This window comes from Athene noctua, chromosome Z (genome assembly GCF_965140245.1).
Source record: "Athene noctua chromosome Z, bAthNoc1.hap1.1, whole genome shotgun sequence".
NCBI classification, from domain to species: Eukaryota; Metazoa; Chordata; class Aves; order Strigiformes; family Strigidae; genus Athene; species Athene noctua.
In genome coordinates, this window is record NC_134077.1 from 62,190,278 (window position 1) to 62,218,220 (window position 27,943).

At 39.8% G+C, this 27,943-nt stretch overlaps 1 pseudogene; it reads right to left on the reverse strand.

Annotated features, from left to right (window-relative positions):
* Positions 1–2,723: 2,723 nt before the first annotated feature.
* Positions 2,724–27,943, reverse strand: LOC141973631 (multiple epidermal growth factor-like domains protein 10; annotated as a pseudogene).

A 27,943-nucleotide genomic window follows, 5' to 3' on the forward strand; every position in this document is an offset into this window, starting at 1 on the left:
ATCAGAAACTCATCCATTTTTATGGATATTTGGCTGAATATACCCCTTGAGGATATGTGTCATACCAGAAATTTTCAAACAAATATCATTTATTCTGCTCTTCACTTTTTCATATAAAAACCTGTTTCTATCCTGAAGATTAATTTATCTAGTGGTCTCCAAATTTTACACGGAGTAAGAAAATAAATTTTTGTGAGCTCACAATTGCTAAATACAGCATTTGCTATTCATGGCTTCAAATAAAGGTTTTATTTTAAAGTCTGTTTCACACAGTACAAACACATGTATATACCAGTAGCTCTGCACGTTATCTATATGCACACAAACCCAATCAGTACTTGGTCTTATGGAAGGATTAAATGGTAACTGTTTTTTGAAATCTTGCAGTTAATTTCTGTACTTGCCAAATCCAAAGATAATAAAATCATTTACTCCACAGATATACAAGAAATGCCCAGGGAATTACAGAACAGCCAGTGCTCACAGCCAGCAAAAACCAAAAACTTTATAGGGCACTTCATACAGGCATATACATTCTCAGGCTTGGGCACATCACCAACAATGTCTCTGGATGCAGATCTCTCACTTATCACCACCTCAGTGACAACAAATAAAAGCAAACTGTATTTCTACGTGAGCTCCGTGATTCCTCTTAAAAAAATTTCCAAAAATTTTTTCAGTTTTTCTTCCAGTTGATCCTCTGTTGCATTTTGTATTCCAAAGGCATCTAATTGTCATTTATCAATGCTGTCACAATAGGGATAATTCTTTGTCTCAGACTGTTAGCAGATAAAAATGGTCATGGCACGCCCTGTGTTAAGCCAGAGAGCATGTAAACCGAACTCTTGACCTATCAACTGTCCTTCACATTGTTACAGTGCATCACAGGTCTCGTGCCAAAACGTGACCCCGACACAGAAAAGAAGAGAGGACTGCTGCTTCCCATTATATGCCTGTGTCCTTTCCCTATCCAGTCCCCATCAGTCGAGGAGATAACAGTCCTCCAGACAAGATATTCTATTCACAAGAAGCTACAGAGTTACCACCAGAGCAGGGTGGAAAGGCCTGTTGGGGTTATAAGAACGTTAGCAGGTAGCATCCCTGACATCAGGAGCAGCTGAAAGTAATACTGCCACATCATTTTTTATGTATCTAAAGGTAACTGTCCACTGCAAGAGAACGTCCAGTCTATATAAACCATTTTATTTTTAGGATGATGTGTTTGGGGGCAATTTTGCTTCAACAGATGGACACCTTGGCAAATTTAATTTCCTCTGAATTATGCAGTTCATAACAGATTCTTTTGGAGGGAGAGAAGGGAGCCTTTTGGAAAGATGATGTCCATCCATATAGTCATCAGAATAAGCTAAGCTTTCAGGAGGGACTGCTTTTCCCTTTCCTTCAGCATTCTTTTAATTATCCTCGACAAAAACACCTTGACTTTTTTCACCAATTCATTAAGTTAAACTATTATGGATTAGCTAACTACCTCTGATAAACATCAGTATGACATGCGTTCTTACTTTAATCCTCTCCCTCTGCCCAGAGGTCCCTTTAACCAGATAAATAAAGTCCAGCTGGCAAAAATGCAAAATAAATGGACACAAAGTAGAATACTTTTGCAATTACAAGCTAGATCACTAGAAACACAGACACAGAATAAAAGAGGAGACACAAGTTAATGAAGAATGGGGAGTACGTGTGTCACATTATTAGCAATGCAAAAGACCAGCTTAAGCATGACATCAATTATAAAAAAAGGTGCCTTTTTAGCAAGGATGCACAGAGATTGCTTTGTTATTTCTAAGAAAAAAAAACAGAACACTTTACTATTTTTTATTCTATATTACAGTCATTATTACTACCCGATTATAAAACGTAAACCTTTCCTTGCAGTTAAGATTTACAGCAGCCATCACCTTTGTCCACTCCTTACATCATCAGTCCATGGTGATAAAAATAGACTGATTTAATTTACATAATTTATGAATTACTGATATGTATTTTTACTTGTGTATGGCAGACGTAGCGGTCAGAACTGCAACATACGGGGCTGAATCGTAGCAGAAGATTTGCTGAAGACTGGTGCTGGGTCTGGAGTACCAAGAGATCTTGAGGCATCATATAATATTGATGTATGCAATGCTTTTATCTCCAAAACAATTCAAGCAAGATACCCCACTGCCAGGAGCAGACGAAAAAGCCTGATGATGGATTTCCCAAACAACTGCAGTATTGTGCTTACTTATCCCCATCCAATCTTGTTTCTTAGTATGTCTTGACTAAAGATCACAATGGAAGGTAAAATTTGGCAAAGCAGTTTCTCTTCTACATAACTAGGGAATCAGATCACCTGTACAAAGTGGTATTTGGTAAATTGCACTGTCCTGGGAGTATTTCTACTCTGAAACATGACAAATAGCAAGTCTATATTTAAAGTAGATGAAATGGGATGTTATCAAAACTAACCTGCAAACGTATTTTTAAGCCAGTATATTATAGAATAAATGAGTTGCATACCTGTTTCTATAACATTTACTGCCATGAAAAAAAGAATGATCAGGATCCCCAGAGTGTGGCATTTGCCCATCTGTCCCTTGTATACACAGTACAAACCTCATGTTGAGATTCTGTTTGATGTACAGCAATTGTTTGCTGGACAGATTAAGAGCCAAAAATTATGCTGAATGAGAAGAAGGAGCACAACCATGCTGCTTTGCCCCTTCAGAGTCCTACACATCAGCTTTTGGGGTCATTCGCTGCTGACCTCCTTTGTAGAGGATGTGGGGCTATCTCGAACCGGTAGCAAGTCACAATGACATGGAATATGGCTGGTTTTTGGAAGATCATAAGGATCCTGGCTGAAACGTCCACTGCTGCTGAATGCTCCCTGGACAATGCTGACTGCAGGTTCTGTGATAAAAGAGAGCACAAACATTCAGCACTAGAAATGGCAAACAGAAGGCAAACACTGTACTTCATTTCAGTTTGCATTACAAAACATCCACTCCTTTCTGCTTCAATATAAAGCCTTGCCATGCTGAGTCCTGAAATGCAGGTGTAGAAACAAAGGCTGATGTTAAGATGTTTGGGGTTTACACTAAGTTACACCTAGATGTGGGCTTTTACTGGCAGAAGCAAATAGAACAGCATCTGTCCTTTGTGTGTGGAAAAACTGAAAAAAAAACCCCAAAGGCCAAATCTGGGACTTTCAAGGTTTTATAAAAATGCTTAGAAGCACCATGGGGATATTGATGGATTTCAGAGGAATCTCTAATTGGGGACAGAAAAGGAAGTCGGTATCCTCTGACATGTGGCATACACTTTATTCCAGACCAGAGACCATTAGGATAACTAACATTCCACAAGACCCCAAGGTTTTCTGTAACTGCAGTAACTACAGTAATGCAGTAACTAGATAGGGCCCATATCAGTAAAATACTGTGTCTGTGGGTGAAGATGCTGTTCTTTCAGATCAAGAGGAGGAAACTGTTATTTTCTATCCCTTCCATACACTGACTCCAGCTGTGTTCAGTACTTACCAGCCTGATCTAGAGTTGAATTATACCGCAATCAAATGCTCATCTTATCTTTATGGTGTTGTGTAAAGAAAGGGTTTCAAACCAGGGAAATTCAGAGGTATCTCTAGGTTACAGAACAGAGCTGAACATATTTCAAACACTGTTCTTGTGAATTACACCACTTATCTCAAAAGAAGAATGTTGTTACAGCTTTTGCTCAGCAAATAGCATCTGAACATATTGTCCTTTTTGTCAGTGATTCTTCCTGTGTTTTCATTAACGTAATTCAAAGAAAAAAAAAGTTCTGTGCTCTTTGTTCTTAACCTTCAACGTCTAGGAGTAGATTTTGTACTTACCAACTTCAGAAACATTTTTATTGGCTGAAGCAGAGCTGGCAATCTCAGCATATGGAGAGTCCCTGCGTGCTGGTGACTTCATTTCAACGTATCCACATTCAGAACTTTTTGGTACAAGAGTTGGTGGGTCTTTTATAGTAGCGTATGGGTTCTCAGAACTACTTAATGAGCAATTACTTAAACTGTATTCAGAGTTCTTCCCTAGATCTGCAAAAGGAGAATACATTACTCTCTCAAGCATGCTACATACTACGGACATTGCTAATAAACAGGGCATTCTTTAATTTTGAATTCTAAAAAGTCAGTCATAAATTAATATTTAAATGGAAACCGTCCATAACACTGCAAAATGGTTATACAGCAAAATTAAGGAAAGCAATTCTAACTGCTATGCTCTTTTGTGGCCTTAGTCTTGACATCAGCAAATTCTTGTTGCAAAGTCCAAGCACCTTCAATTCTGGTTAAAATAGCTAGCAACAAATACAAAAAATGTGTAGAATCAGTTTTTAATAGGCACTTCAAAATACTTTGTGCCTCTTCAAGTGCTGAACTCAGGACACTATTAGAAGATCCAAGACTGTTCCCAACAGCAGTGTCTGGGCAGGTGGTAACTTCTAGAGAAGGCCTGTTTGGTGTTTGTGGTTTGAGTATGCAGCCACACTGAAAGAGTAACCAGCTTCTCCTAAGTTTCCATAAGGTGCACACAGGTGAACTGAAAAGGAAACACCAGGTGGCTTGTCACTTCAAGATTTAGCTGAAGGGCAGGTAACTGTAGTTTAAGAGAAGACATAGTTTGTTATGCTGGGAAGAGATTTTGTGGCATCCCTGTTACTCTGTTCTCTGTGTTGTTTTGTGATATGCTGTGTTATTTAAGCTTTAGAGCTGAGACTTTCTCAGCTTGTTCCCAACTCCGAGTATCTAGTGTGAGACTGACCTTGGTGAACCTCTCAGTGGTTAGGTGCTCACAACTGTGACTCTTCTAAGGTATTTTAAATTGGCCTTCCCCTAATCCTCCAAGAAATGTCAGGGATAATAAATCACTCCTTCATCTTAACTGTCTTGTATTACACACAAGGTGAAAAACCAGCTGCTTTTGTCTACATATTTAACTCATAGATAATTCATATGGACTTAGTTGCACTTTTTTCATTGTTTAGACATCCAGGCATTCTAGTCACCCTTGCCATACCTTAATCATGTAACAAAAATAGCGGCACACACCAGTATAAGTGGTCCGGTATAAAGCCTTATGAGAAAACTGCAGAATTCACAAGATGAAAATATCACCACTACCCTGAATTTCTGAAGCTTCGCCTTTCTTTCTATGTATTCCTATTTTGATATCCCTTCTGAAGGCCTGCACTGAATGTGATGAAGCACTGCAGGCTTGTAGTCATGCAGTTCTACACTGCCCAGGCCAGTTGCAAGAGAAATTGGTTCTCTTTTAAAGCCTTTCATCAGAGGCATCCTTACCTGTTTCACTAGGCTGAATTCAAGGGCCATCCCCCTTCTGCTGTCTAGAACAGAGCCATTGCATGACTTGATCCTTACAGAAACATTTGATCTATGTGACACACAGGGGACTTAGAAAGACTTGGTTTGGTTTGGGGGTGGTGGTGGGGGTGGTTTTGTTTTAGACCCTTCCCTCAAAAAAACAACAAAAAAAAGTAAACAAACTTCATTCATCGATTCAGTGTCTAGGAATAATTTCGTCTAAAATTATTTTATATTCTCTTCACAAAGAAACAAAAGATAATTGAGAAGAGTAAACTGAATGTCTACGTCATTTCATTTAAATGCATCAGAAAATAACCTCACCTGTCAGGGACTTTCCCAAATATCCCCTATCAAGTCCAAAAGCACCTAAGAAAAACGATATAAAAACCACAGTAGTTTTAAAATCAAAGAAAAGTGGTTAGATAACAGCTGCTAAAGCCTTAAGATTTGCTTTGGCACTAATGGCTACCTTAGCAGAATAATTCTTTTATAAGCACTGTGAAACTTCCCGGCATGGGGTTACAGAAGCATTGTTGCTATTTGTCTGCACACTTTCAAACAGTAGCTTCCCAAACAGAGAAGGTGGTTAAAGTCGTAAGGGAACCTCATAGATGTCACAGGGCATTATGCTTCCCCCAGTTACTCTTGAATGAGTCTCTAATAACTGCTGTTCGATTAAAGCATATTTTTTGTCTGGATAAATTGTTTCGACCAGAAAGGCATCCCACCTTGACCTGAAAATCTGCAAGTATGCAAAGTTTACTCCAATTCTTGCTACTGTGCTTGCACAGTTAATGACTCCCACTGTGTTGTCCAAGGCCACTCTCTTCCAGTCCCTTCTGCTGGAGGAATGGCCTAAACACCTAGCACCTAAGTCTACAGCTTTGCAATTATGTGCTAGCAACAGATTTCTCTCAATAGAAACACAGGTAATCAGCAATGCCTGACAACTGTCTTCAGAGGCCTGTCACTTACCTGGTTACTAATCCATTCAAATAGCTTTGATTGATACTATGGAGTGCTAATTTTTTAATCAGATTGTACTGTGATACAATGCTAGCAGCCTTACAAAAGCCTAAAATCATTTTACCTATATAGTATCTCTATAAACAAAATTCAGAGTTTCCAAGGACTAAGTCATGTTTCTTGAACAGACCTAAACCAATTAATTTTACTCCTACCCTGCTTTTATTTATCAGATCTCGTGTCAGCTGTTCTGTTGTTTTCACCAAGACTAATGCCTACTAGAGATATCCTAGTAATCCCATCTGATCTTCTAGAAAACAGATATAACATCAGCATTCATCCAGTCCTCTGGATCTCCCTGTTAATCAAGATCTACTGCAGTGGATTAACCACAGCCAATATCTCTTAAGAGTCTGAAGTGCTAGTACAAATGGTCTTAAGAAAATGTGAACACTCAAGCATTATGACTGAAACCCATTTTCTAAGAAAACTCAGGTCTGAGCCAGACGAAGGCTGGGGATGCGCAGGAAGAAACTGCTGCATACTGTTGTTCTGATTCTCAGAATCTGATACCGATAAGGACCAAAAATGAAGGTAGTTAAATTATCTGAATTATACTAGTACTGAAAGTCCCTTTTAAGGCTTCCACTGGTCAGAGAGGTAATCAGTGCAATCTAGTCTTTTTTGGAATGCAGGAGACTGGGTAAGGACGGTAAGACAGCAAAGATATCATAAAGCAGGATAAAGCAACTCTCACCAATTCTTGGGCATTTTTCTTCTTAAGGACAGTGCTCTGTCTTTTAGCAAAGAGGAGCTTTAGCTGGGAAGATGCCCCTAGAATTTACATCTGAAGCAGCTCAGAGATGAGAAACTACTTTTTCAAGCACCGATTCCATTTGGTGTGGATTTAAAAAAAGAAAAGGGTATGCAAGCTCTCATTTATTTAACAAGAACATGCAATTTTGCCAAAGTAGACCCTCATTGTACAATACCCTGCCAATTGTTTGAAACGAATTCATAGTTTCAAACTATTAGTTTCCTTGAATGAAACTAATTAGTATGCAAATCTTCTAATAAAAATAGTACGAGACATTTTGCATATCATGTCTGCACTAGGCATCAAACCGATTAATTGTTCCTCACAAGGATTCACTTTTTCATCTCCAGGGGGGTACTGCCTTAAAGGAAGGTCAAACCCGTAACTCTGAACCTCACACACAGTCTAACAAGCCGGGTACTACCCTGAGTGGAGAACCAGGAAAACAAACATCCCTGCTTTCTAATCCATCCCAAACTGAATGAATAGCATTCACATTCTCCTCCTTTTTTTTTTTTTTCCTCTTTTTTTTGGTTACCAAGCTCATTGAGGTAGCCACCATGTTTCCAGTCTGCAGGCAGTGTTCCTGTGTAGTCCATGACAGTTCCTCATTTTCCAGGTTGCACATTTTTAAGGTTCACAAACAGCTGATTGTTTTTTGCCTGTTTCACAGAAAGACAGGTAACAGAAACTGATGGGAAGTTGCTAAATTTCCAGATTATAATCAGGGAAAGCAAAAATAAACCAAATATGAAACATTAGAGAACAAAGTAAAATAAAACAAACGCTAATTTACACAGAAGCATCCAGATTTTTATGCTTTACCTTTGCTAGGGTCGGTCTGTCGATGTTGTTGACATGAGGTGGGGTAGTACATTGAGTTAGAGTATGATAACTAGGTTAGAGAAACAGGGACTGTTAGCATTTCCACCATTACTGTGAGGGATGGTTTCTGAAAAGAAAAAGAAAGGGAAATAAACAACTAAAAATAATATAGCAATTCTTTCACAGGTTATGTTTTTGACAGTGTTGCACTAATTGGAGAATCTGATTTAGAGTTTCTCAAAAAAATCTAAAAATCTTGCATTCATTTAAAGAAATTAAGAGATATGGAGCAGGAACTGACTAGTCACATCCTCACTTTCAGCAAAGAGCATTCAAAAGTGTCACTTGCTCATGTCTCTTTCTGCTGTGGTCCCTTTTTTGCCTCTGTAGTCACGGCATTGTCCTAGTTATAGACACTTTTACCATCAAGTTCACAGCAACGTTTTCTGGTGCTGCAAGAGCACCATCACCTTTGCCATCAGCTGTCACTCCAACAACTATTTCTGCTGGTTTCTTTGCCTGATGCCCTTCTTAATAGATGTGTGCAAAAGACAGCTTTGCCTCGTTTCACGTACCCATTGCATCCCAACTCACATGCACGTTCATAGGTCGAAAACTCCTGGTTTGTTTCAAGAGCACTGTTCCTTCATTTCACCTGTTTCAAATTCCAGCCACTCTGCTATCTGCTTCTCTACAGAACCTTGCCACAGCTCGTGTGAAATTCTGATTTTCTATACAGTTACTGCAGTCTTTCTGTATTCAAGTTGTTGGCATTAAATTTAAAGTCTCAGTAGAAACCGCATTTTGCCACACTTTCCAATTCTGTTGAAAAACAGGCACAGAGGAATAGAAATGTCCATACTTCCACTGTTCAATGCAGAAAAACATTTGAGGGTGCAAAAGTTTTCACAGTGAGATGCATGGTCACTTTTTCATTACAGTGAACACCTTTTACCAGGGTAAACCACCTTCACGGTATCAAAAGCAGTGATTAAAAGACCACAATGCAGAACAAACTCAGCAGCTACGGATGCTGGAGCAGCATCCTTCTGAACTTGGGTGAACTGTCTCTGACAGCTGAAAGGTAAGCACCCAACTCTACCATCACATCCCACTGGTCTCATGTGCCCAGTTCACCAGCACCACTGTCTGTGTGGTCTCAGGGACTGCTCTCCTGTGAAAGGCAGTTGAGAGCAGTGTGTCAGTCGTCTTCTTACCAGGCACAACTGGAGAAGACAGCCTTTTCAAAATCAAGTATGTTTCTGCTCACCACAGCCCTCACTAATGTGAAAAGGTGAAATGGGCACATTCAAGCCCTGCTAGGGACAGATCTGAACCCCCTCAGAGCTTGGCTAAAAAAGCACAAAGTCATAAGATGGAGAAAAAAAACACCCTGTTCTAAATGTTACTTACCTGAAATGGTATAATCTGCATTGATGACCCTCATAGCCGGGGTCCAGGTCACTGCAGGCATGTCTGTTTCTTTTCCTTTCTGCTTGTGTCTGTAAATGATGAACAGCACCAGCAGGAAGAGCACAACCAGGACAGGAATGATGATGCCTGCTACAGCTCCTATCTGGTAAGAGGCAGCAGGGATGACAGTACTGGTACGACTTAAACTGTTCAAGTTTCCCACTGTAATTACACCAGCTGAAATACAAGAAGAAATTCAAATATGCGGCATAAATTCAGAAGTTTATGTGCCAGGAGCAGAAGACAATATTTCACTTCTACATTTTGCTGCTGATTTAACTTATTTAATAATGCCAAATCGGAACTATGTCAGAAACAAATATGAAGACAATCCTAGCCTTAAGAAAAAGCACAAATCTTCTTCACAGAAAGAGATACTGTCATGGAGTTGAAAAAGTAAGGACATTCTTCAGGCAAAAGCAAAGAGCAGGTAAAGCACATGCTCTATCAGCAGCTCTGGACAGCACAGCACTGTAAAACATTTCATGCAATCTACACTTGAGTGCTTTGCTCCAATAAACTATCACTATCTAATGCTTACAAAATCTACTGAATATATATAATTTAATAGAATGGACTACTTAAAACACACATGCCTTGTCAGATTAACTTAATGAATGATACAGCGATAACATCGAATAGGTTAATCCAAGTTGTATATAAAACAATTGCAATAATTTTATTGCATCTAGGCTTTACCTTGATCACACCTGGCCCCTTTCCAGCCTGGGCTGCAGTAACATGTTCCCGTCATGTGGTCACAGGTTGAGTTGTTCAGACAGTCACATACCTGCCGGCATCCATACCCATACGTACCTTGAGGACACTCTACAGAAAATAAGTGCAAATAAAAATCAGACACAGTCAGTACTTCGTACGTGGCCAGCAGATGGCAATGTGTTATTAGTGGTAGATGTCTATGGAAAAGATTGTCTTAGAAGTCCTCTCTGTGTGTATATATATATATATATATATATGTGTGTGTGTGTATGTGGAGGAAAGGAGAGGAAAAGAAGGAAATTGTATTCCGGAGTGATTTTCCTTTACCTGTAATTTTGCTGCCACTAAGGCAGTTAAATTAGGACAGAAAAAAAAAAAAAAAAAACAAAAAAAAAAACCACAACCAAACCCAAACCAGAAAAGATTAAAAGGGTAGAAGCCAGTGAAGAAATGGACAAAATGTGAACAAGGTGCCAGTTCCACGCCAGAATGTCAGGGCTCCCTGGTTACTCAGATACCCGTGCTTGAAAAATCCACATGATCACATGAATGGAGCCAGACATCTGCCTGCTGTCATGTCATATGACAGATATGCTGATGTGGTAAAAGAGCAAAAGCTAAAAGGTGTAAGAATGAGACGAATATACACTACGCATTTATATAAAAATAAAAATGCTCCTAGGCTGCTTGTAGCATACTTTGATATTGTAATGTATACACTGAGAAACCACCTACAGTACAAAAATGCTAAATTAAGAAAAATAAGCTAATTGGAAGAGTTTTACACAGTTTTTTTTAATCTCCCAGAATTATTTGCATAAATTACAGAGCAAATTGTCTCCTACATCGTGTAATTATCATGGTAGGGAATTATCCTACACTGATAAAAATTGTTTCTTTTACAGTGCCACCTCTGCTACTTTGTGGCTTGTTACATTATTGTAGTTCTGATGGTTTGAGGAAGTGTGGCATTCTTCACCTTCTGAGACACAATTTTCTGAAATCTCTCAGGAGTTTGTGACTATATTAATTTGGTTTTGGCTTTTAAATAGAATATAACTCATTTTTATGTACTATGTATTTACAAGATAATGTAACAAAATAGGTGCCAGAGAAATGTTCTTTGCAGTCTTGATAAATCAGACTCATGCAGAATTTCATGCTTATATACACCTTCTCCTTCTCTTGGTTACATTCAATAAAACAAGATTACAGCTACTGAAGTCAATGGCTGGGCAAAAGCCATCATGCCATAACATATTTAGTCATTTTGAAATCTGGATTGGAATGAAAAGTCAGTATTTTAAACTGACGTTCAAATTCAGAAGTACCAAAACATGTAGTTCAGTATTTTTAAATCAGTATTATAAAATTATAGTATAACATAGAAAATTTATAAAACATAATAATCAAGTTAGATTTGCCAAAGTATTCAAAATTAATTCTTGATACCACAACATCAAGAGAAGATCTTAAAAAGTTCATCTTTTCCTAAATATTATTGCTCTTTTGAAATGACACACTGAAATCAACAGAGTAGAATAAGAAAATACAAATTGCTAATAATTACATGTTGCCCGTTATTGTTTCGCTGAAATAAATATATTCTTCTAAACCATTCAGACCGTGTTGCAACTGTCTTTTTCTTTGGGAAAAAAAATCCACTTCCAAATTTTTAGTGGTTCTGCCATAGATGTTCTTTAGCCTTAAAAACATAACTCCTTTTGCAGCTGGGGCTGGACCCACTGCTGAGGGAATAAAGTGTGTCTATGGGGATGGTAACCTCCCCCCCTTCTGTCACTGTGCTGCCAAGTGTGACCCATGCTATCTCGGCCACTGCACAACACATCCAGATGCAGCTAAATCAGTCCTGGTTATGGGTAGTAAGTAGTGTCCTCCACACATCAAAAGCAAAGCCTTGTGCACAATGCTGATGCCAAAGACGGGTTTAAAGCTCCACAATAGTGGGTTGAATGGATTGCGTCCCACTGAAGCATAATGCATGAAGTGTGGGAGCACCACTAGTGTTAGCAGAAGTTGGGACTAACAGTTCTGTGCCTATGAGCCTGATGATTTTTAATGTTGTACAACAGTATACCACCACTGATATCAGTGGTGTTTGTTCTTGATTTTCTTGCGTAAAGAATCACACACATATGAAAACAGAATGCCATCTGTTACACTTTTATAATCCAGTTGTATTGTAAAACCCCATTGCCAAGATTAATTTTATCTTCTAAGACTGATGTGGTAAAAAACTTCCTTAGTTTTCTAACTATTAGTTTTCATTGTGGTTTATGCTAATGACAATTACTTGGATTCATTTGTTACTGTTACATGACAGAGTTGTGGGGGTTTTTAGCGTCGTGTCCAAAGCAAGTAGAATGTTGTACAGATGCCTCTTACGTGTAGACACAAATTGAAAGAAACAGCCATCACAATCCTAATCAGTCTGAATAACTAACTGCGGGCTTTTGTCCGTGTGGAAAAAGCCTAGGTCCAACTCCTGAAGCTCCTTCTCCATCAGAATTCCCACTGAAGCCAAGAGGCTCTATCACAAGACCAGCCAAAACAACAGAGTCAGCTCAGGGTTTAGTATTTGCTATCAGGCACAAACAATTCCCGTCCCTACTCACTCTGCTCGCAGCGCTTCCCCATGAACCCTGTGCGGCACGTGCACTGCCCACTGATGTGGTCGCAGTCGGCTCCGTTCTGACATTGGCATACCAATGCGCAGTCCCTCCCACGAAACCCTAGAGGACATCCTGGAACACAAGGAGGGGGAGGGGAAAAGGAGTGAAACAACTGCTCTAGAAATAAAATACAAATACTCTGGCTAAGTGTGTTATCGAAAAGTCATTTCTGTAGCCCTGCTACTCAGCATGGCATCCTACACCCGTTAGGCAAAAACTACATAAAAATCAGGTTGAGAAATTGTCTGGACAGCAGATGTTGAGAATAAGGCAGCAAGAAGGGATCCTCGAAGAAACGGGTTTAAGAAGATATCTGAAGGATGAGAAAGAGAGAGGGTAGTTTGTGAACCACAGCAGGGAGTCTGTTCAGTGATGCATGAACCTTTGGACATATCTTCTGCACAGTTGATGCCGAAGCATAAAAAAATTAAAATAATAACATATTGTATCTCAGCTCCTCACCAAGATACCGTTTCAGTAGGAACAAGACATATCACCACAAAGAGATCATTATTCACCAGCAGGAAGCAAAATAACCACGACAGGTGACAGCTGAACCAGTACAGTGAATGTCTTACAGAGCTGCATCCATATGGCCCTACAATGTATCTGTTACTTCCTGCCACTACGACGTTATTCACTTGGAAAAGAAGAGTTCTGATTTTATGAAAAACATGTAAACACCGAATGCAAAACACGTTTAGCAGTCTTATTTTTCTTGAGTTCAGAGATAATGGCTATGCCCAGATTACAGACAGTGGGGGTGTCTGCATTAGAGATAAACCAATTGAAACTGTAATATGATACAGGTAAGAAGACAACTTTATCAATATCTATCTCTAAGAAATGTTTATTTCTCAATAAACGCCGTATACCTACACCCAGTCAGTGCACAGCTTGTATTTTTATTTTAATGAAAAGCTCTTGGAAAAAAAAATCATTAACGTGTTGATTACATGAATAAAATTCCAAACCAAATTATAACATTACAGTCTAGTGAAGTTACGTTTCTTATTTCCAAATAAAGTAGCTTCTACGTCAGTGTCTGAACTACAGGTGCTGAGCTAGAGCTCTTCCAATTGCCCCCCTGAGGTAGCAATTAACAGATAGAGGATGTACTATATGATCACTCTGCAGTGACAACAGGGACTGTGCCTCAGTGACCACGGCCACAGCTAAGACAGAAGCTACTCTCACGGCTTTAGTCAGCTCTGTGTTACCTTACAATCTTGGTTGTTGGGTCCCTGCTGCTAGAGTACTCCTTGGGGAGGTTTCAAAGAGAGAAGGAATTACATGGTAGCGTCATCCCACCCTGTGGGGAATGCCTGCAGAGCTGACACCACCCATGCTTCAAACTGCAGCCATAACCACACATCTGCAGTGGCAGCTTGTGAATGTCAGAGTCATTCATCCGGCATTCGTACATGCCAGACTCTTTCACAGGGATGCCCGGCTGCAGCCAGAAGCTGTCTTACTCTGAAGGCCGGCAAAATGGGAGCCCAAATGCAGTGCCCGGCACTCTCTCAGTGCTTACACAGGGGCCTCCCCTGCAACCATGGAGGTAACGTGCTGCACCTTCTGGATCAAAAAAGGTCCAGCAGCATGGGTTAAAGATTAGATGGGTTATAGATTAAAGCGTGAAAGTACTGAAGGAAAACTCTGTCAGTGATTTTTAGACTAAGAACGGGCAACAAAAGTCACTTACTTTGTGTACAATACAGGCCAGTCCATCCCGGGGTACATTTGCACTCCCCATCAAAGGCACTGCAGTAAGCTCCATTATGGCAGTTGCACGTGTGGATGCAGTTTGGTCCCCAGTGGGAAGGTGGGCAAGCTAAAACAACTCAGAGCAATTAATGAATCTCAAATGACCAAGATCCTTGATACTCATGAATAGAGCTACTTACATTCACATATGAGCACCACTTTGTTTATCTCTTGGTTTCTGCTGTTTTTCTTTTAAATGCATTTTTTGGGCAGCTTCAATTCTGAGTAAATAGCCACAGATTTTTTTGGTCTTTAACTAAGGAATCGTTTTACTCTAAATACAAAAGTGCTGAAAAAGACTGAATGTGTGGAAGAAAACAGTGATACATACTTGATACTTAGTAACCAGGACACACATAGCATCTTTCTCATAGAGAAAGCCATGTAACAATAGAAGGCCAAATACAATTTTACTGACTGCTTTAAGAAAACCTCATCGTGAATGAATTTGATACTGTGTACTGCCATTAGAATAGTGAAATGGTTCCAAAATGCTAGTTACTATTCAGAGACAGCAAAAGATCATCACAGAATCCTAGAATGGTTTGGGTTGGAAGGGACATGAAAGATCATCTAGTTCCACCCCCCCTGCCATGGGCAGGGACACCTTTCACTAGACCAGGTTGCTCAAAGGTCTGTCCAGCCTGGCCTCGAACACTGCCAGGGAGGGAGGGGGCAGCCACAACTTCTCTGGGCAACCTGTTGCTGTGCCTCACCACCCTCACAGAAAGAATTTCTGTCTTGTATCTAAGCTAGATCTACTCTCTTTCAGTTTAAAACTATTGCCCCTTGTCCTATCACCACTTTCCCCAATAAAGAGTCCCTCCCCATCTTTCCTGTAGGCCCCCTTTAAGTACTGGAAGGCTGCTATAAGGTCTCCCCAGAGCTGAACAGGCTGAACAGCCCCAAGTCTCTCATCCTGTCCTCATAGCAGAGGTGCTCCTCTGAATTCGCCCAAGCAGCTCAATGTCCTCCTTATGATGGGGACCCCAGAGCTGAACACAGTGCTCCAGGTGGGGTCTCACAAGAGCAGAGCAGAGGGGCAGAATCACCTCCCTTGACCTGCTGGTCATGGTTCTCCAGATGCAGCCCAGGACATAGTTGGCCTTCTGCACTGCAAACGCACATTACTGGCTCACAGTTAGTTCTCCATCCACTAACACTCCCAAGTTCCTTCTCCGCACATCACCCAGCCCATGTTTGCGCTTGGGATTGCCCTGACCCACGTGCGGGACCTTGCACTTCGCCTTGCTGAGCTTCATGAGGTTTGCACAGCTCCACCTCTCAAGCCTGTCAGGGTCTCTCTGGACGGCACATCCCCTCCCTCCAGCACGTTGATCGCACCACTCAGCTGGGTCTCACTGGCAAACTTGCTGAGGGTGCGCTCAATCCCACTGCCCGTGTCACCAACAAAGACGATAAACAGTACCAGTCCCCACACCGACCCCTGAGGTATCCCCCTCATCACTGCTTTCCACTTGGACATCAAGCCGCTGACCAACAGCTCCTTGCGTGCAACCATCCAGCCAATCCACCAAGTGGTTCATCCATCAAATCCATTTTCTTCATGTCACAATGTCACTAAGTGCAGAGGGCACTGTAAGAAAAGCCCCTTTCTACTGATTAGGATTCACGTCTTGGGGTCTTTGCTGCTTTTAGTAAAGAGATGCATAATTTAAGAATAGTTTTGTGGAAGTACAGCACAAGTATTTCATAGGAGACGAGACACAGGTCAGACATGGAAGCCTTAGCTTCATTCCTGTTTAAATTTAAAAAGGGCTGGTAACGCCATGTTGTTTACTGATTTGTTGTCCAGAGACCTGTCTGAGAGCATAAGAATCCTTTGATTAATCCTTTAAGCATTTGCATAATGACTCATCTATGTGTGGGCTGTATTTTTGCAAAGCATTATCCTCGCCCAAATTTCACTTCATTAATAGGCTATGTTCTATTGAAAAAAGAGTATTGTTTGGTTTTTTGTTGTTTCCACTTCAGTTGTGCCTTGTAATAATTTTTATTGCAGTTTTGTGTTTGAAATTAGTGGTCAACTAGAGAAGGAATGTAAATCACATACAGAGGAAAGGTCAGAAGTTTCAAAAAGGTCGCTAGTTCCAAAAGAAATTAATGGAATCATTATTTTCCATGTGAACGAAAGGCCTTTATACAAAGCAAATAAACTTCCTCTGTTACAGTCCATGAGCACAGCCTCAGTATACACTTCCATTCATATTGCTGGCACCATTTTCTTGTTATTGATTCAGTGAGTAAGTCCCTCCTCCTCCTAAATACCCCTATTCTGCTACGCTCCCAACTACCTACTTATTTTACCATAAAAACACGGAACTTTGTTGCTACTGGCTTCCACAGGAATAGGCCCAAGATTTATTTTGGTATCATATTGAGTTGTGCATGCTAATCACTTTGCAGAATTTAGCCAGCAAAGGTTTTTTTCCAAAATGACCAGATGTTACATTGCACTGGTACAGAGCCAGTTAAACTAGACCAGTCAAACTGTAAATTATATAAAGCAATGAGGCATGTTATTAGCAAGTGCACCTCCCTGGAAACCCCAGCACAATGCCTTTTGAATTTTGACATATCAGGGTCTGGTGCAGCTTCTTTTATTCATAAAAATGGGTTGACTGAAATTTTGGCATGCACGTGTTCCAGACTGTATGGATTTTGGTACCTTATGGAATTGGGTACGATTCTTGTGAGAATTTTACTTTATTCATTTATTTTTTTATTTCCTGTTATTAGTAATTTGCATAGACCCAGCAAGGCATCCAGAGAATGCCTAATTATTTAATAAAACTCTACGGGACACATGCAAAGTAGCACCTAGACCTTCTCCTTTTTAAGTCAGTAACAAAGTCTTCACTGTGTTTAGCACACCAAGACAGAACTCATTGAGTGAGGTAGAATTACACTAAAAATGGGTATCTGTGAAACATTTATAAAAGGAAGAAAGAGAAACCCATCAGAAAGTTATAAGCCCTTAAGAAAGTAATTCTGAAAAAGCTCGTAACAAAACGTTCAAACGTTTAACAAAAATAAGGATGGTGTTGCAGCCAGAGCACTAACTTCTATGTGAGAAAATCTTGGCTTTGTTCTGAGCCTTGCCAGTAGCTCTTTATGGAACTGTAGCAAGACAAAACACCCTGTATTTCCGTGCCTCAGCTCCTTATCTGTAAAACAGTACCTCTGTTACTCATAAGACTGTCCTGAGGATACAAGCCCTGGCATGTTCACAACACTACTGTGATAAGACTAAATAATTACAGACAAGTAAACAACAGATCAAGAACCCTCTCTGCAGGCAAGATTCATCAACTCACAGACTTTTCCATGTTGGGAGAGACCTCCAGCATCACCTAGTCAAAGGATCTTCAACAATGATCATTTCACAACCTCTTCCAGGCTGGAGACTTCAGAGCTCCTCTGGACAGTTACTTGCTGAGCTTGACCACTTTCACAATAAGGATTTTTTAACTTGTATCTAGTAAAAGTCATCCTTGCTGCAAACTGTGAGCGCTGCCTCTTGCCTTTTCACAGTGCACTTCTGAAATAAGTCTGATCCAGCTTCTCTACAACTCTTCTTTGGGCCGTGGAAGACTGAAAACTGATTGCTCTGGTGGTATGCTCCGGCCCACTTACTAGAAAAATCGTAGTGCAGATGTGCTTCTGATAGTGCCGATGAAATGCAGAAAAGTTGAGGATCTCTTCCTTATACACTATTAAGTCCTCATTTCTGACTTAGACAATGTTTCTTTAGCAAAAAGTAGAGAATTCAAATAGCCAAACCCTGATTAATTGTTTTAAAAATAAAGGGAAAAAGCAGGTACTTACGCTGAGAGCAGTCACTACCAATCCAGCCAGGGTAACACTGACAGGATCTATCAACAGGATTACATGTTCCATTATTGGTGCAGGTGCATATTCCAATGCAGTTCTTGCCGAATCTGCCACTGGGACATACTGAGAACAAGTTGTCAGAGTTAGAACTCCTTGGAATCAGAACAAGATTGTATTTTCTTTATTTCAAGAGAAAACAACTGATCTTTAGATCAAGAAACACATCGCTTACTCTAACGTTAAAGTAAGGCATTAGAAATTCTGGTAAGCCCTTCAGATATACTTGTTACACAAATAATACAAATAAGAATACAGGGGGTTTCATACTTAAGGATCAAATGTTCAAACAGCTTAAACCTGTTCAAGAATCCTTATTTATAAACTGCACATACTACAACAGAAAAACTATTGGTTTTATAGTTTCCAAGTGATGGAATGAACATTATTACAGGGCTTGGTCCCTGCATCCCAGAAAAGTCTTTATTCCAACTTGTACCTTCATTACAGAGGGCTCCTGTAAATCCAGGTAAGCAGTCACATAAGCCAGTAATATGGCGGCAGGGACCACTACTGTGTACACACTGGGGGCATGTCTGGCTGCAGCGGTGTCCACAAAACCCAGGGGAACAAACTGGAATCAGAAAGAACAAAGTGTCATTGCATCCTGCACTTCCTATTACAGCCAGGAACTACTCTTCAGTGCACTTGTTCCTGACTTTGAATTAGGTCTGCTTTCTAAATACACAAGAGTTGCAGTGGTGGTTATTATTCACTCAGTTCAATGCTTGACGCTCAAGAAAGGAGATTTGGTCATCTTCCTCAAGGGTTTACTATATTCTAGTTAGTAATGACTTCACTGACATTCTATTATTTGTCTGGCCACACTGTACTTTGGCTATGTTTGAAATGCTTATATACTGTATAAATTATATTATATGATACATAGAGTAATATATAATTATATAATTTACATATAATGATGTAATATGTTATGATTATATATTATAAAATTGCCTATACATTATATATCCTCTACAACATGAAAAATGCATATTTTAAAGCATATTTGAAGAAAAGTAATTCAAAAAAATAGAGTGGATAGTTTTATCTGTAGATGAATAGGGTCATTCCAGACCTTAACTTCTTAGGTGTTTCCTAATTTGGAATACAAACAGCCATTACTGCACCGAGAGAAACGTACAAACGTTTTCCAATCCTCCTTCATTTGGGTACCCACTGTACTCATTACGTGGTACAGACAGCTATGCATCACCTAACTTTTAGAGAAGCTGATACCAGAAATACAGAGTTGTCCACTTAATTCTTATACAAAAGGCACTAGTTTCTTAAAAGAAAGAAAAAAATGGGAAAAAAGAAAAGGCTGTCACATAAAATTTCCTTCTTTGTTGCTCTAATCCCTCTTGGTGATTATTTCCTGATAAATTAAAATATTAGGTAATGCATCAAGAGAGATACCTGTTGCAGAGCAGCAGTTAGCACTGATGAAAACTAACTTGGAATCTTTTCAATATTTTAATTTCATTCAAGATTTAGTCGTTTAATTATGCACTGGATACAAGTCATGTGGCCAGATCTCTCTAGAGGTGAACTTTTCCAAGTGAAACAGTGCCAAAAGGTCTTCCTGTTTACTGAAAAGGCACTTTCTGACTGGGATCCAAATTATTTGTATGACCTTTGTCTTCCCAGCCTCCAGACGGTGCCATCAGAGAGGGGCTCCGAGAGCCACTGGACTGGAAGCCTCTCGTCCAGGTTGTAGGCACAGCTCCAAAACACAGGGAACATTTTTACATGTAGCGTTAGTCTGCTTTTGGATTAGCCGATTAACTGTGAGGCTTTAAGAGATTAGATAGTGAGAATAATTACTGCACTTAGTTAGCAATGCTTAAGGAATACTAATGCCACACTAATGTGTGTAGTAGTAGTGTCACAGGCAGTCACATTCTTCAGCTTGAAATCTTGCCATTCCCGGACTTCATCCTCTTCTGCTTCTCCTTCTACAGGCTAGTAACCATTTCATGTTGTCGCCTGCCTTCTAAGCATCTTTTGGAGGACCTAGTGGCATGCCTACATGGCCTTACTCCACCTGCTTCTTAACCCTGTTTCTGGGAGACCTCCTCTGAAAACAGGACTAAACTCCAGGTGCAGAGGACTCACATTGTTCTTCTCTGAACACTTTGCCATCACAGCTTCAACAATTCAAGCTGAAGACAGCTAGACCGCTGGCAAACTGACACAAATCTTGGGAAGACAGGTGTTGCGCACACCACCTCATTTCTGCCTCCCTGTTTCTGGTATGATGTGCCTCAGTTCATCTGTATCTCTCTTCTTGTGACATTTAAATTTTACAGAGACAAATTCTTCAAATGCAACTGTGGGTACCTATGATAACCTCTACTTACTGTGAGGCCTGATCCCACTGGCCATTCTTTCCTGTTTCAAAGGAAGTGTTTAAAAAAGACCAATAATTAAGCCAATGATTCCTACCAGATCCAACACGAAGCTAAGATTTCTAGCTTGTGAAACTCACTCACCTGCCAAAACATGTATTACAAAATGAATGTGCATCAATCACATTTGGAAATGCTTGCCTTTAGAATGGAATCCTCTACCACATTTGTTTCTTAGACATAATGACATCATGGGACAGACAGGGAATAAAAGTGAAGTTGTACCATAACAAGAGGAGCACTACCAGTTGGAAACATTTCTTACTTTCACATAATACTTATTCCCATATATTCATACATTTTGACAAAATGTCCAATCAAGGAGTGCTTCAATAGTACGTCATACTACAATCAACAAAGAATTATGATATTACATCCCATGTATCCAAGTAAGGGAGGGAGAGACAAAGATTTTAAAGCGTTTATTTTGTCCTTACTGCCTCTGTATCCTGGTGCACACTCACAGATTCCATCATCTGGAGAGCAGGATCCTCCGTTTTTGCAGTAACAGGATAATGAGCAATTTGGACCCCACTGTCCCTCAGCACACACACTGTCCCAGTGAATGCCTGCAACCATAAACAAAACTCTCACCTTCTGTAAAGAACTCTTATGCATAGTTAGTTTAAACCTTTGGTCCTTAAAGGACTTACTATTAAAACACAGCTCACAAAACCTGTTTATGAAAATATCACCAACAACAGGAAAATAGAACAAGTTAAACTTGCATCTCTGCTCCTGCCTTCCCCAAGAAGAGTGAATTTCTTTTCTATTCATAAAGAGTTCCATCATTTTCAAAGACCTTTATACATATGAAAATAAGGTCTTTTGTTCCTTTCACTTTCACCACTGGTATCAATAAAGAAAATCAAAAGTAGAAAGCCATACAAATGCAGCAAAATAATGACTTTTGCTTCCTCCATAATGACTGTTTCAAAACAGCAAAAGCTTATTTTCAAATTCTGTGTTAGAGAAATGCACAACAAAAGGTATTTGCAGAAACTTTTCCTTCTGAATGTAAAAATTCTTAAGGTTGGACATAATTTTGTGTAAATATGGGGTGCAGGACACAGAATGATTTCTCATTAGTTCTGAGCTGATTACTGCTCAGCCTCAGACCAAATGGAAAAATATAGCGCACACAAAGGGTTTCTAAACACACCATGTGAACATTCCAAAAGGCTTAGCTGCAACAGTGTTAAGGATGCTGGTCAGTCAGTGCTTTGTCTAACCATTTTTGGCATAAAATTGATTATATAATGGCCACAACCAGAACCCCTATACATAAATCATAACGCAAACCACTATTTATAATCATCCAATTATGGGATGGTTTTTTCTTTGCAATGCAGCAACATTTAATGTAACTTTCCCGTTTGGTTTTTCCACTATCTGCTTTTAAAAAGCATGCTGCATGTTAAATGCCAGCAGGCACCACTGTGGAACTCAGACCGTATTGTTTCTACAGTACTTTGCATTAACAATTAAGTATTACTGTAGTGCCTCTACGGAATGGAGCCCTTCACTAAGACAAAAATGGACGGAATCCAACCACAAGCATGTCTTGCTTTGGAAGTATTTCCAGCAAAATATGTCACAGGTTCACTGGCTGCCAGAGTCCTAAAAAAGCAAAAGTTTCGCATGTGACAAAAAAAAAAGTCTTTTATCTTTGAAGAGCAAAACCTACTGTCTGTAATACTGAAAAATCATTACACTGTTTACTGACAGACCAGACTCTGAGGTGAGTCCTCAACCCCCACAGCACGTGCCTTCTAAAGCTGCCTATATCCAAAGACTAACTCTAATGAGAGGAAAGGTGAAATTCCAGACTCTCAAATTGTTTGTTTCTCTGCAAGACAATCAACAGATTGAATAATCAAATACGTGGCTCAACAGATTGCACCAACTAATGCCAGCAAGAAAGAAAACACTTGCTCTTCAGAATCCAGATGCTAACTAGCAGCAGCCCACCCAAAACCCCTAATTATACAATGATTACCGGTCAATAATGACCTAAAATAAATTGATTTTTAAAAAAGAAAGGCTTCTTAGATCATTACTTTTTCATTTTTGCCTGCGTGGGCAATGTCATTCTCCTGTCTTCATCTACATTTGAGAGGCAGTGCAGACTTGCTTCCCAGTAGCCTGGGTCAACTTTTTCATTCGCACCCTATTTGTGGATAAATAGATAACAGAGAGTGTTTTGATTTTGAGAGATATTGATGCACATCAGTGGGATGAGATCGCGGCTTTTTTTTTTAGAAACCAGACCACTTATTTCAGATGGGTAAGACTGTTCTGCTTGAGGTTTCCAAATCAGAGAACTTGGGTTTATAAGCCTGTGAAAGCACAAGCAGACACATGCAGAGCATTTCAGAACTGAGCCTGGCATTCTGTTCACGTGAGTGTTATCTGTCATATCATACATAGCTTCGCTCAGTGAACCCTGCTACAGAAAAGACATTTTTCACAGAGTCTTTATGGGTTTCAGTGGTGTTCAGTATACAATGGTCACTATTATCAAGTCAGAGGTTGCCAAGAGTTACCATAGTGCATTATCTGAGATTATGTAGACCAGTGACATACTATTACACCAGGCTCAATTATATCGTCTTGATCTGTGCACAGAGGGTGCTTTATGACAGCATGGTGTCAAAGGGTGATACTGGGCACACTGGGATAGAAAAAACCATGGGCTCCATACTGCATATAGCCATGATACTTAAAAGAGCCAGTAACTACCATTAAAAATGAAAAAGTTCCTCCAGTACACATCAGGAAAAATGATGCATTAGGGAAACTGAAAAAATCACCTTTTCATTCCCACTTTCACCCCTTGTCAGGAAGCAGTCAGGTGAAGAATGGTACTCCTCTACCTAGCAAAGAAACAGTGTACCCTAATTATCACTGAATAATAATTATGACAATCTAGCATACTGGAAGAGTGATGAGTATTACTTCTGTTTCACTATAAAAGAATTTTATTATATTCACTATTGATCACAAGCAAAATCAATTTCACTCTTGAGTTTGTCAAGAATGAATGTACGAAAGCAGAAATACTCGTTCATCTAGTGATTTATTGCATCCCCACTTTTAAATCTCACTCGCTCACTGTTAGCTGGAGAAATTCACAAGGCATTTAAAAATGAGAAACTGAGTTTCACATCTTAGAGCTCTAAAAATCAAATATGTGTATTTTTTGAGAAAGAATACGATAGAAATATTAAGAGGCTTAGAAAGCAAAAACATCATTTTCTACACTGTGATACTTTATATAAAATTTCAGAAAAGAAAGATAAGCTTTTGTAGAAAAGCTAGAAATCAGTGAGGAAAAAGAAATTATTAGACCTTGCAAAGGAAGATTAGACTCAGCTTTTACAACAATGGTATCAACAGTGTGCTTACTTACAATTGCCACGATTTCAAGTGCATGTTAATTTCTTATGCAATAAATTTGATTTTGGTAAGTTTTCATGTTGATTTTGATATGATAAGGGTATCTTTGAGGGAATCTTTTTGCCAGAGGTCTGGACAAAGAGCTCTTTGATGGCCTTCACAAGTTGCTAGGCAATACCTGAATGGTCATGATAAAACTTCAGCTAGGCTGCTCTGAAGAAATGCTCATGCATTTGATGCCCAGTGCTTTATGCTGGGGGCCTCCCATCTAAATCAGCATTCCCCCTGCATTTGTAGTTGCATGAATGAAGTCAGTCTTTAGGGATACCAGTGTTTCTGTCCATGCTAGCAGAGTGTTTACATACAGCCCATGCTATCTTCTTACGTTGAGACTCAATGATCCGTCCAAGTCAGATCAACAGAGAGCTAATTTGTTTTAGCATTTAGGGGGGAGAAAAATCCACAATCATTTCTTATGATCTTCCCAGGCAAATTTATTATTGGACTAAGTGCTATTTTCCAGCTTCATATGTTTCCCTCACTCTGATAAGAAGTCATCCAAACTTTAAAAAGAATTATTGTTTTCCATTAAGGATGTGTATTTGCTATACGATTTATCTTCACAATACATGGAACTTTCCAGTATAGTCTCCCAGAATTAAAAACTATTTGTATGGTGGTGTACTTCCCAAATGTCAGAGCTAGATTTGATACACTGCAGCCTAAACAATAGAAGGATCAAGCCCTCAAAACTTCCGGAAATCCTGGTGTCATTACAACTAGTGATATTTCCATTATGTTCCAAGATCTCACCCTTCATACTTGATAGAAACAAACACTAGGTCACTTCAAGGAAGCTGAGATTCTGATGATGAGAATGGCTTCCTTACTTCTCTGTCAAATGATGGATGAACAGCCCAAAGAAAGGGGAGATAATGCACAGCGAAGAGCTGAAAAACTTCACAGGCACTACTTAGAAGTACCCTCACTGTCTTTGAGGGAAAAGAAGCACCTTGCTCCCTAGCTGAAGATAGAAAGAAGACCAATGAAAGTGTCTCAAATTAAGGAACTAATGCAACGATCAAAGATTTTTCTCTAGAAGTTCAGACTGCTGCTTCTTCACTCGGGCAGCAAGCGAGTTTGTGCCCATCAGTTTTGGTAGGAAGCCAGCCACAAAAGCTTGCCAACAAAAAAAGTGCTATATTGGACTTCAAACATCAGCATCTGCAAATTTTAGCGGAAGAATCACTTTGGAGATATCATCCCCTGTATCTTTCTGAAGGCCATACTATTGCTGCATATTGTTATCTACTCCAGTAGTGCTCTTCTTTTCATCTACCACATTTTAGGTAGCCACAAGAAAATACTACTTCTCCTTCACTAAGCTTCTTGATAGGTAGAAGATAAATGTACTTCATCTACTGATTTAAAATTCTTCTTCTAAAAGAGTGGTATTTCTTCCACATAAAGATGCACCACAATGCACAGGCCATAGAGAGACACACAGTTACCAGATGTAACATAGGCTAAACCTCTTACTGAAGAATCCATCTCCCTAAGTTTGGATAGTAAATCCGGTGTTTATCATGACACAGTGCCCACATATGATTTCATTTTGCAGCACACTGAATATTCATGACATTGGGACCTTGTGCTTTAGGAGCCCTGGGGTAATCAGCCAAGGTAGAGAGATGCCCATGCTCTTGCAAGAGGTTCTCTGCTTGGGTGCATCAGGGTACCAGCACCATGCACGCCGTTCCAGCAGCAGCTTGTTTCTCAGTCTTAACGTGAGGGAGACCCAGGACAGTACTCTTTTATGTCTTTTTTCTACTATGTAGGAGGGGAAAAAAAGGCACACACACATCAAAAGCTAAGGAGCAAGGAAGAGTTCTAGTTTGTGCTTCCCAGGGGACATGGTTATTTGCATCAGTGGGGCAGGTGTCAGTTGACAGTCCTCCCTGTTACAACTCAGAAACAAATGTGCCTCTTAGAAATAACATCAGAAGCACACGGAAAGACACAGCACTTCCTCACAGAAACAACACATCTGGTGACGGGCAATCTGACTAGCATCAGCAGGTGCCCGGCACAGCAAAAAGTCACCAACCCCCTATCTGCTGTAGCATATGGATGAATACTGTGCACGCTGGTAAAATGTAGGCTGATATTACTGCATCTGTCTTTTCCATAAACCAACACTATTGTTTTGGTACAGATAGCAGACTAGTGGTATTTCATAATCCCTGTCACTGCATAACCTTTAAACTGATTTTTAAAATAACTAATCTCATAGCAGTATGACATGACATTTCTTCAAAAACAGAAAGGTCCAGCAAAACTGCACCCAAGAAAGCAGAACAGTAATGTGTTATCAGTAACACCCACACTACTGTAAGACAGTAGTAAATTGCTTGGAGAAAAACCTTTTCCCTTTTCACAATGCTTTAACGTGAAATCTCAGTCTGCAAGAATATGAATTCTCTAATCTTTGAGATGATTTGGAAAAACTGTATTTTGACACCTGCTTGCAGAACAGATAAGATTAAGGCATGAAATGAACAGTTACAGTGGTGCTTGCTGGACTGTGGTCATTGAGAGAAGAGGTAGAGGTAGCTCTTTGATGGAAGTTAACTTAAAGTTTTGGTATAAACTATTAGGGGAATTACTTATCATAACCTAATGGGGGAGTGTGACATTTTCTTCACCTTTCTTCTGCTTTCTATTTTAATGGTTCTAAGTATGAGCCGTTGCCCCGTTACTCAAGCCTATTTTAACAGATTTTCCAACACTAGCTTTAATCAAGAGTTATTTTTATTTCACACTGCAAAACTAATAGGCCTTTTCAGACATTTTCCTAACACAGACTACTTAAAAGAGAGACCACCAATAATAGCAAAAGCCTGGCCCAAGTGAGGCTGAAGAGCCACGTTTCCATTCCACTAGCAGAAAATTACATCAGTTCAGCAAACGCTTGCATGGAAGGTATGTATTTTTCGCTGTCCTAATGCAAATTTAGTGTCTGGAAACAAGAAAAGAGAAGCTGGTGTCATGTGACTGACAGCTTGTTACAGACAGCTTTTCAGAACAAAAACCTGAAAATTACGAGAACACAGCCTGAGGTATCCTGTCATCCTGTGAAAACATGATGGCTGAAGCTGACTCTCTAATCTAAACAAAAGATATTATGTGTGCGTATGTACGTTTAGCTGGGCTTTCCTGTGCAAGATAACAAAAAATAAGGCTCTCAAACAAAGATTTTTCTGTGAGCCTGAATGCTAGCAGAACTCTACTAACACTCTCCGTCCTCGACTATGACTGTACTTTAACGGCTACTCTCCCTTTTTCTCAGTGCAGCTACATTAATTCAGCGTACCCAGAGTAATAAAGAAGCTGAACTTTCAGGACTCTGAAGTGGAAGGAAAAGCCACCCAGGAGATCCCTCGTCCTGGCTCACAAACAAGAAAGCATAGAAGTGAAAAGTTACCTGTGACTGGAGGTGCAGAAAATGATGGCATCAGCGGGCTCTGTGGTGCTCGACCAGCATGACCTCTTGTAATGTCACAGGTTGAGGACACAGAAAATCCTG